A 12,122-nucleotide genomic window follows, 5' to 3' on the forward strand; every position below is an offset into this window, starting at 1 on the left:
GAAAAACAAACTAAATTTCCTTTGCAAAATGATCAAAACTCAACGCAAACCGCAAGCCAAAAAATTACAGATAACTGCTAGAGTGGGAATTAACTCAACCACTAAACCATCAGAGAGTAAACTGCGAATACGCTAAACCATGGCAAGAATCTGAGAAAAATCCGACATAGTTTTTCCTGAAAATTGAGCAAAAACTCAAGTACAATCTCTACCATAAGCCATAACACTACTCAATGCCAATGAGTAGAAATGTCAAAATGGCTCCACATTTTCACATACAATAGCAATCTTCACTCAACGTACATAAACGGAGTGACCATGCATAAGAAACCACCAAAAGAATTGCAATCCGTAAACTTGATCAATGCAAAAACAATGCTCTCAAGGGAGCTCACCGGCATTTGAAAGTGCTCGCCAAAATGCATGTACAATGGGCATCAACCATGTGCCATCACCATATGCAAACCATCCGCAAAGACCGTGAATCCAAGCACAAAATCACTACCAAAGTATTATGTGCAAACGTGTGTGTGCTCCAAAATCGTGTCTCTCAAGAGACCGCTTTGATGGTGTGTAAACACCTCCGTGACTCTTTGCCCAATACCAAAAAACCCTCAAACCACAAGCTCTGCACAAGCTAAAATTGCATCAGCTCATAATTTATGCACCCACTTGGAGCATCTTTTGTGCTTCCAAAAGTGCATCAAATTCACACATTATGCAAAAATAGAAAACCTACAATTTTTGTATACGGACAGTATGAGCTGATTATTAGCAAAACGGTGAAGAATTTGCAAAAACGTTTTCTGCAAAGTTGTAGACCACATCAAAATAGATGGGCATGGCAAGCAAAATATTCAGATATGTCTTCTACAAGGAGAAAAAAAAATATGAAAACATCACTTTTAAGTGGGAGTTTGTTGGGGTAAAGGCGGTGCGCCTCTTACCTCTGTCGAACACATCAGAGATGTTTGATCGCCCATTACTTGTAGACACCTTATTCTTTACTAGATAGAAGAATAAGGGGCTCTCTCACACACATAGTGTTGAGCTGCTCCACCCATATCTTGTGTTCTCTCTTCAATGGCCGTAATGATCATCGATCGACTTTTGAAAGTTTCCCGATTTCTAGGTCAAAATTTGAAGCTCTTGTGAGTTTTTACAAAAGCTCTACCTGTTATCTCCAAGGCAAGCTTAAATCTCAGCCTCGATTTTCATTTTAGCAAAGCTTCGAATTTTGACAAAAGTTGTGTTTCTTATCTCCAGGGCGAGCTTAAATCTCAACCCCAATTTGCAATTTTAGCCCGTTGAAAATGCATTAAAGGCCACATTTTACTACAAAATGGATTTTGATATTGGGATTTTGGGAGATCTTTTCCGACTTGTTGGGTTTCGACGGGTTTTCCTCCACTCCATTATGCAGATTCACTTGCACCCTTAAATTGTCAACTGGCTCAAGACCCAACTTTCTCTCACTTGTTTGTGGTTCCTCTTCTTGTTCATGGTTACCTCAATGGATTATTTCCTTCTTTTTTTCTTTTTTTTTTAACTTTTTACCCTCCCCTTTTTTGGATTTTTATTGGTTTATTTTTTTCTTTTTTTGTGATCTTTTTATTTTTGACTTGTGAATTTTTGTTTTTTTGTTTTTTCCTCTTTTTAAAATAAATCTCTTTTTAATAATATATTAAGGCTCAAATGAAATGAGCTAGAAAATAAAATCGAATCAAATTAGAAATCAAACAAAAATTAATGAAATGGAAATATATGAAATGAAACAAAACTAATAAAAATAACAAATAAAATTGCACTAATAAAATCAAAAGAAACTCAAGTTTTTAAAAAAAACAAAAACAGTGTGGAGAAACAAATAGCATGGATGACAACATTGGCAGGTACACAGTCAACGTGCAGAGGGAGATGGCAGTAGGTTCGGTTGGTGTGCACAGGGGCATGTAGAGATCGGAGAGAGAGGAGGGAGATGGCAGGTGGAGTAGGTTCGATTGGTGTGCACAGGGGCAACATAGAGAGTGGAGAGAGAGAGAGAGAGAGAGAGAGAGAGAGAGAGAGGGTTGAGTCACACCAAGCAATAAACGAAGAGAGGGGTGGCCTCGGGTCAACGCCGAGTAGTGAGAGAGAGAGTGTGAGCATGTGGGTGTTGAACACAACGTCGAAAGGCAATCCCGGTGCATGTGTGTGTGTGTGTGTGTGTGTGTGTGTGTGTGTGTGTGTGTGTGTGTGTGTGTGGGTGTGTGTGTGCAAGAAACTTTGAGGTCCTTTAAAGACAACTAGTACGTGACTCGCATGTTGCTGCGGCCAAGAAGAAGCAAGGTCCAATATTGGTAAGGGGGGGGGCTCCACGAGAGGGGGTAATTGTAATTCAACTACCCCCCCCTCCCTCCACTAACTGCACCTCAAAGAGGTGCATTTTGAGAAACAAAAAATTACCTCCTACCTTGAGAGATTGTGTGTCTAAACATCAATCACATCAGTCACATTAGTCAATGTCTTATGATTACCCCCCCAGTGTGTGGGGGCGCCTAACCCACTCTCCCTCTTCCCCCCTCTAAGGTGAAAACATGTGCAAAAATTCTCTACGCCTCCACAAGGTAGTGGCAATCATATCTAGTTATGTAAATAGATCATCCTAGAAGGCTCTAATAAGGTTCCCCACCTAAAAAATCTCATAAGACAACCTGATGAGTAGCCACCTAATGGAGCGGTGGCTCTGTTCTGGTGGAGGTAAGTGCCCAAAAAATAATGTTGAATAGAGCATTTTTAAAGGCTAGATAGGTAGGTTGCATGAAATGATTTTTCATCCACGTCTTGCAGCCCCTTCATCATCCCACCACGTCAACATCATGAAATTTAGAGTGGATCCATCTCTTTGAACCTTGATTTCTTGCACACACCAAGAAATACATCTTTAATCCTCAAGACTACCTCCATCTCCCATTCCCTCAATAATGCTTGGAAATGATTGATGATTTTTTTTGCACTAAATTTGAAGTAATAGAATCAAATAACCCTCAATCATGCTACTATGACCATTGAAGAGTTCAGCCAATGAGCCTAAATAGTGGAATTTTGTCCGTTCATAAGAACTAAACTTACCATATGCTCTCTCTCTCTCTCTCTCTCTCTCTCTAATCAAGAGTGAAGGGGAGTGCAAATGTCAGATGCCTTGTTTGGTAAGATGCCCCCAACTAAATACCTTCGTCTCGACCCTCCCTCTAACTGCGTCCTCTATGCCACAACTTCCCATCCCTCCCACCTTTTTTTTCTCCTCCCCAACCACTTCTCCATCTCCTCCTTACCCTACCCACCTTCCCAATATCCTCCCTTGTGTGGTTTGTGCATTGAGCATGCCTCCTCCTTCGAGAGGAACCTCATGAGAGAGAGAGAGAGAGAGAGAGAGAGAGAGAGAGAGAGAGAGAGAGAGAGCCTAGAGAGAGAGAGAGAGAACAAATCATAGTGAGCAAAGAGAGATTCTTGTGGAGGACACATGCAAAGCCTAGGTCGTCTAAATGGTGGTGCCAATGGATTCAACAAAAATTGATACAATGTATATGCATTTAAGTGCATGCTCAACTTCTCAAAAGACTGCCATTTGAACAATCCTACTCAATCTCACGCATAGTGAAATTCCATGTTTACCTTCCAATGGGATGGAAGGAGAGGTTACCATTTGAGAAGGCGACACTACCTCTTGAACGGCGATTCCAGCTCAACTATGTGCAGATCAAAGTGGGGAGTGGGAGACCTGTAAATCTTAAAGAGGACAGAGAGAGTCACAGATCGTAAAGAGGAGATAGCTCCTAGCTTGGTGATAGACTGATGCACTAACACAGCCATATCCTACAAACAATGCAGTCCAAGAGTCAATGTTTTGGACATGAATCTTATCAATGACATCCTATGCTTTTGAAAGAGCGTTACATTTAGCACATATATTGATCAAAGCACTACCAAGTACATAACTTTTTTCTAAGTGTACCTAGATACAATTCATCATGATTTTTTTTTCTCATGCCTTCTAGATGCAGACTGCATTTGAAGAGAAGCTCTTGCTTACCTCCTCAAAAAACAAGCAAGGGCTTTCTCCACTTCCTCTTAGAGTGCCTCTAAATCAGTCTCTTGAATTGCATCCTCTGTAAGTAGCCTAGGGCCTGTTGGGGATACAACTTGCAATATGTACATTCCAAGACATTAGAACCAAATGAAAATACCCACTCCGCCCTTGCCAATAATAGTTGAGAGCTTCTTGGCCCTTCCTTGTGAAGAATATCCCGCATTCAATGCCTTCCAAGTTGCAGATTGTGTCTTGAGAGAAGCCTTTGCTTCACCTCCATTGAAACATCCCATAGCCTTCCCCCTTCCCCTGAAAAACCCTCTCTTTCAATTACTCCACCTTGGAAAATCCTTCCCTTCTTATTGATGTGCACTAAAAATAGCCCAGCGTCCTAGACCTGTCCCTTTTGAGAATATCCTATAAACAATGCAGTTTGAGAGACGCCAATCTCAATACGAAGTACAATTTTTTTTCCAAGAGAACCTGACTAACCATCTCATCATGAATTTGTTTGCTCATGACTTCTTGCATAATCCCACGTGCCTTAAGCTGTAGATTGCATTTGGAGAGAAATCTTTACTTCACCTCCTCTGAAAATTGTCCCGCGGCTTCCCAGTTCCCCTCAAAGCATCTCTTTCAATCACTCTTACTAATTACATCCTTTTTCAAATATCCCAGAGGCTCTTTGCCTTGCCCATGTTAATTGGCATACCCTATAGTAATTGCATTATAGCAAAGGACAACCCCCACTATACGTTTTCTCTAGCTATCCCACCTCCTTGGATACTTACAAGTGAATGTGCAGTCCTACAGCCCACCAGCTTGTTGCTCATCAACTTTATGCACTATCAGACTCTCCCCACTTTCCTCATTCACATTTTTATCCTCAACATCCTTTACACTATCTTGCACCTTATTTTCTACCTATTGAGTCACGCTTAGCATCATCATTGTGTGCTTATCAATTTGATCCCCACATTTAGGCTCATCATAACTTGACACAACCCTCACCTTGCAACTCGCTTTCCCCTTCTTTGAACGTGTCTTACTTGCAGATTGTATCTCCATATCTTTTGAAATTCCCTCTTCACTTAGGCACCTAGCTCATTGTCGTCTATCACTCCTTTGTCTCCACCAATCCACTCTTATTTGTGCTCATGTTGCACTAACACAAAACAAGCCAATGCCTCTTGGCATGACATTGATGGGAATATCATGCAATTAGATCATTCCCAAAGACCAAATTTCACATGAAAAGCTCTTAGAAAACAACATGTGCTATTAAAACCACACCGAACTTTACATACATGTCTACAAAGAGCTGAAAATAGCCCAATGCTACCAAAATTTCACTTTGCATTTGCACAAAATAGTCCAATGTTTCCACTCTTTGCCTCCATTGGGAATATCGTTCTATCAATGCATCGTGAGAGACCCCATAATATGGAAAAAATCCTCAACTTAAGCTTTTGAAGCCTTCAAAAGTACGTTGTCAAGTGCTTATCCATTTGTCCATAACTTGAAATCAATGCATTCTAGGAGACCACATCCCACCTTCAGACATGTTATGTAGTGCCACATGCCTTCAGAGTGCTGGCACGGGTGACGACATTTGGGGAGAATCCTCACTATGCATCTGCTAAAAGAAACCCAATGTTGCTCGACCTGGTTTATATATGTTGTGCATTTCTTGCAATCGATAAATTCAAAGAGACCAACAAATAGCTCATCACATAAACCTTTTAAAGAACACCCCATTTGCCGTACATCTCGACCAAAGCATCAAAAAGAGCTCGCGACAAACACATTACACTATGTAAATGTTCACCAAATCTAACTATCTTGCCTAATGCAACATGCCTTCAAGTTGCAAGCATGGGTAATTGCACCTGGAGACTAAATTCTCACTTTGCAATTGTTGAAACGATCCCAGGACCCTAACCCTGCATTACACAAAAAGAGCAAAGTACCCATGAGCTTTGATTTTTGATCGAGAATCGAGATGCCACAAGCCTTCAAGATGCAAGTGTAGTTGCCCAAATTTGCCTCAGGCCACCGAGTGGTGACGTGGGGAGATTGATGCCCTTATTGCTTGTAGTGTACAAGCACCACTCCATCAATAACCTAGATGACATCCATTATTGCATTGTTGTCGTGTTTTTCTTCCTCTCCCACCATCACACACAAATAGTGTTATCAATCAATCTCCCCCCAACCCCCCTTCCTCTAGCTAAGCTACATGACAAATTGTTGCATGATTCTCCTTGCACCTCCCCATCCTCCGACTACTCCCGTGATAGCTACATCTCTCTTGGTAAAAGTTAATGCTCCTTCACGCTACATGTCCTCTTCCTCCTCCCCTTCGGCTTCTTCTTACAACACACTCTGTAGCTGACACTCCATCAACAACCTTAATGTGGCAATCTATCAGCTCTCATTCCTTATCCTACACTCCACCTTTGTCGGTGCTCTCTTGACATGGACACACTTCCCTCTTATGGAAGCTCACGTGATGTAGAGTGTCCCTGCATGTTTGTGGGTCACCCCCTGCCCCCATATAGCGGGTCTTCCCTGGTCTACATTCCACCTAGCTCAGGAGACGGACCCAATTGTGACAACAACTCCCCTCTTATCAGCTCACCACACTCTCCTTTCCCACATAAGGCCTGTGTCCTTGCATGGCCTATGCTAAACACATGCCTTTTATTCCTACTGGCCCCCATATAGCGGGTCTTCCCCAATCTACATTTCGCCTAGCTCAGGAGACGGGCCCAATTGTGACAACAACTCCCCTCTTATCAGCTTGCCACACTCTCCTTGCCCACATAAGGCCTGTGTCCTTGCCTAGCCTATGTTAAAGACATGCACAATGCTGGAAGGAATTGGGGGGGGGGGGGGGGGGGAGAGAGAGAGAGAGAGAGAGAGAGAGAGAGAGAGAGAGAGAGAGAGAGAGAGAGAGAGAATGAAATGAAATGTTATATTAACGTCTTCAAAAGGACAAAATGATCTATGAGTCCAAATTGTTACAAAATTGTGAATCTGATACCATGTCTGGGTACAAAAAGACTAGAACAAAAATACTACTACTACTAGAATCCATCCTCATCTGCACTTTGGATGTCAAGAGAGTATGGCTCGAATCCTATGCTAAAGTCTCCATCGATGTTGTGTAGCCCCTCTCCTCAATCGTGGCCTTCTAGATCTCCGGAGATCTAGTGCTCGGTTGATGAGAGTGCCGGTAGTGGTCGAATGAGAGTGGGCCGAGCTCTGCAGTGATGGCTGCTCCTATGGCTATCCCATATCTAGTGAAAAGAAATTTGTAATTTGTCTCTGGGATTGTCTCTCTCTATCTCTCCTCAGTAAAGTGTCTCTATATCCGTGTAACTCAAGTAGATATAGCCCAAGACATCTCTGCTCCTCATAACTCATGACCCTAGAGAAAGGACCGGAACCCTCTCTGAATAAGCAGTGGAAACGGCCCCAAATCTCATAGTACATTGTCCAATGACATATGTAATGTAGCTCTATCTCTGGCTCTAGATGGCATAAGCGGCATATCCTGTTGTCTGCTGGTATCCCTCTAAATCTACCAGTCTCAATCTCTAGTTGATGTGAGGACGTGCGTATTTGACCAATGACACACCGCAAACCATGAGACATATGTGTCCATGTAGCTGGGTCGAATCACAAACCCATGTCCTATGAGGTGGAGAAGGCGCTCTTTATAGAAAGCCATCTTTGTGCCCAACTCCTATGGTGGCTCTATCCACGTCCTCCTGGTATTGAGCTGGATCAGGTCTTGATGAATGAGTCTAGTAATCTCCACCCGTGTAAGAGACATCGAGGGTGTTTGAAGAGAGTACTAGAAAGGGGGCAGCTTGTCCATGGTGAAGCCAAGCATCTAAAACCATGATGTCATTTGTGCATACCAGCATGAAGTGTCCCCCTGAAGAGCTAACTGTCTGGAAGACTCAAGGGCAAGTCTAGCATATCTGTCTCTAGTAGTATCCCACAAGCTGTGGACAAAGGAGAATGGTCTGGTAAGCACCTCAATCTCCATAGGAGGGGCATCTAGCTTTTCTAGAATGATAGCGTGGGGTACAGAGGCCTTGGCTCTGATCAGTCAAGAGATCATAGATACCAACGGCATCTCCATACGTCTCCAACCACCCTGGCCTACCGAAGGTCCCCATATTTGCATCGCATACAACATAGCTGAGGCTACTAAAGTATCAAAGAGCCATAACTTTGTTTGAGGTTCCTGGAACTGAACCTGCAACGAACACATCCTTTTTAAGCCTCTCAAGCCCTCATAAGCTCTAGTCAGTATAGTCTCTGCTGCTCTCCCCAAAGAAAACCTCGGCCCAGTGAAGACAACCCCAAGGTAAGTGTATGCATCTGTATACTCTACAATCTCCTGACCATATGTGAAAGTCGATGCTGATATCCTGATCCACTGTTGTGTGGTGTTAAACCCCATAACCTTGGTTTTACCAAGGTTTACAGACAATCCACTATCCTCTGCAAAACTGTGTAATGCATCCAATTGTCGCTGCATACCCTCTTGTGAGTCAGAGATCAACACAATATCATCAGCATATAACAACAATGGGATCCACCTCCCTGCTAGCTGGGCACCTCTATCACCCTCTCTGTCAATGTAATCAGTAGACACCTCATCAACATACATACCAAATAGAGTAGGAGACAATGGGCAACCTTGTTTCACCCCAATGGTGGAGTGAACTAAATCAGATATCCCCTCCGGGGTGCATACATGTCCCATCACTGATTTGTATGGAGTCATAATCCCCCAAATCAACACTATGGGCACCCCCATCTCCTGCAGTCTGTGCATCAATTGAGCTCTCGGTACCATGTCAAATGCTTTGAGAAAATCCACAAAGCTACAATAAATTCGTCTTTCATGTGACCGCCCTCCTCAATGATGGCTTTGAGTGTCAGAATATGATCAAGAGTGGAGAAACCCCTCCTAAAACCGACATGGCCCTTTGCTCGTACATCCTCACCCTCTGCCCAATTACTCAACTGCTGCTTAAGAATGGATGCATACAACCATGCCAATGTGTGCCCAACCATGATAGTGTGGTAATTCCCAGGCTCTGTAGGACCACCTGCCTTGAAGATAGGCACAATAGTAGACAACCTCCAAGTCTCAGGTAACCCCTCACACATGGCACAATTGAACAACATTGCAAGAACCTCTACCATCATATCTCTAGCATGTATAAAGTGCTTTGCTACTAGACCATATGATCATATGCCATGTTGGTCCTCATCTTGTCAATGGCTCTCTTTACCATCTCAGTGGTAAAGAAGGTGTTGGTAGGTGGGCATGGTTCTGTAGGATCTGGAAGGGGTTCCTGTCCAGGAACTGTATATAACGAGGTTGCATACTGGCCCCACACATCATGAGAAGTAATCAATGGGCGAGGGGAGTGCTCATGAAAGAATCGCCATGCCTCTCCTGAGTCTCTACTCAAGAACATCCGATACAAGTCTTGCTCCATCTGGGCCAAGTAAGCTCGTTTCTTCCATCACACAAGGCGCCGGGAAGCAATCCGAGACTATCTAAAGTGATGACTCCTAAAAGAAGATCTCTTTAGAGCTGGGCTCTCATCTCTCTGCACTCCTCATCATACCAACTATTTTGGGGCATGCTCCCAGAATGTCACCTCCGACCCAACTAAGTGTATGGGTATGCCTCTGATGCTGCACCATGCAGTGTCTTAGTCAGTAAAGTGGTGCACTCCTCCATTGAGATACCAAGACTAGCTATGCATAGACGGCTATAGATCTCTTCTCTATAAACCGAATAAGTCTCTGGTGTAAATGTATAACGGGTATGTGACCTACCTCCTAATGTCTGGGCTGTACTATAGTGAAATGAAACGGACAATGTCAAAAGAGCATGATCCACTGCTACACCCACTGGTCTGGCTCCCACCATGAAATCCTGAATACAAGGAATAAAGCTCGGCTGTGCCATAACATAGTCCACTGTACTAGCCCCGTGTCTATGTGGAAAGCATGTGAAATCGACTGCTCCAGGAAATTGTTGTAAGCCATTAAGTATGCCTAATCCATGTGTGGTCGTCATCTCTGTGAGGTATCTCCCATACTCCGTCTGCTCTGTGTCATGTGAGCATCTGTCAAGCCCCAATTCACCACATCTAGCTCTCTAAGCATCTCATCCGAAGTGTCGTAGAAGTTTGAGAGTTGCCCGTTTGGGCATTAAAATCCCCTAGGAGGATGATATCACCATCCCTAGAAAACTCCCATATATCATCACCTAGTATAGAGAAAGGCGACTGTCCTTTGGGTGCAGCATATACTGGCGTACTGGGGAGGAAAGTACAATATGTAGTAGTGGTTGTAACTCCTCCCTAAATAGGATTGCTACTCCTCCTGAACCTCTACTCTTATGCTCAAATCTCGCGATTGTCCTGTGGTTTGTCTCCCATCTGTATCCCACCACATGTGGCATAAGGTGTCCAGGGGCCTGATGAGTCTCTGAGAAGAAAACAATGTCCCTCTCTCTAAAACTGTCCTCAAAGGCACCAATGTCTAACCTCATAGATCCATTACAATTCCAAGTAGCCATCTTCAGTGTGGTCACATAGGTCTCACATCATCATGTAGAGTGCCGCTCTAAAATCACCACCCGAATATCTCTGTAAAAGGCCATCTTTCCCTTCTACCTTGCCGCCGTAATCTCTGGCATTACCTCTCTCATATGCACAAGCTGTGAGAGAGTGAGATCACCATCGAGGAAAATACTTGTCTTCTTGAGAGTAGGCCTCTTTTTCAGGAATTTCTTCTTCTCTTGCAAGGAGGGGAAGTGTATTATGAGAGCTCTCCCTTTTGAAGATTCTCCCAGGCCACCACTCTTCTTGCCCACTCTCCATGCCTTTGTGTGTGAAGGCTTGTCCACCCCCATCATGGATGTGGGGATTGTGACCTCTTTTTCCACATTGTCCTTGAGGCTGGTTACGCTCACATGTAGAGCCCGCATCCTCCTCTTTTGTTCCTCTTTGAGGGTCATGTTAATAAGAGTGGGTGTACAAGGAGCTTCCTTACCTTTCCCTTTCTTGACCTCAATCTATTTTTCGGCCTCTTCTACTTTCTTTTGTGTTGCGGAGATGACTGCGGCCCATGACTTCTTCTCCTCATCTTCGTTGATAACCCGTATTTCTTCTCTCATGGTACTCAATTCTTCCATCATGGATGGCTGAATTTCGCCTTCTTCGAGCCGCCCACTTTTTGCTGCAAGAAGTTCACCTTGGAGAGTTCAGATTGTGGCTTCTTGTGAAGCTGGCCCGGGGGATTCACCGTGGAAAACTTACCGCACCACGTAAGTGCAGGGGAGGTGGGTTTTTTTACAAGTTACATAAGCGTATAAGTTAGGGGAAGGCCCCCAATAATTTATCTCCCAAGTTTAAAAATAAGGGATGGGGTATCATATTTATGGGGGGGATTGGGGGGGGGGAGACTGACTCGGTTTGATTATTTGTAACGATTGTTCACCGGTGTGCACTAGAACTTGGATGAATTTTGGGGAAGTTTCTTATAGTCACACATCAAATTTTGCATCATAGATAAACGTTGATTTGGAGCAGATCAAGGATTTATTTACACTAGCTTTGGATGGGTCAGAATTGGACGAGTAGCCAGAGTGCAGGTTGATCAGGCAGATAGTTTGAAAGTCAAAGGCTAAGACACATTAAGGGTACCTCTAGTTATCAAAACAGAAGTGGTTCGTTAGTACGTTGCCAATCACTATGCTACACACTCTTTGACTAGTTTTACTCAGTTAGATCATGTGAGACGTAAATTTTATATGTAAGATAGGGGTATGATAGTTTTCCTCATTAATTGTTGTATAATCATAGAAAGGGGGGTCATGTCCCCTAATATGAGTCGTATATAGGGGTTTTATCAAAGCTGTTCGCTCGAGGTGGCGTCCCATTTTATATATAGAGTGAATCCCCCGGGGAAGCCGCTTGCTCTTCGACGCGAGAAATCCTTTCAC

This window comes from Adiantum capillus-veneris, chromosome 15, assembly GCF_014529385.1.
Source record: "Adiantum capillus-veneris isolate H3 chromosome 15, ASM1452938v2, whole genome shotgun sequence".
In the NCBI taxonomy this organism is placed as follows: domain Eukaryota; kingdom Viridiplantae; phylum Streptophyta; class Polypodiopsida; order Polypodiales; family Pteridaceae; genus Adiantum; species Adiantum capillus-veneris.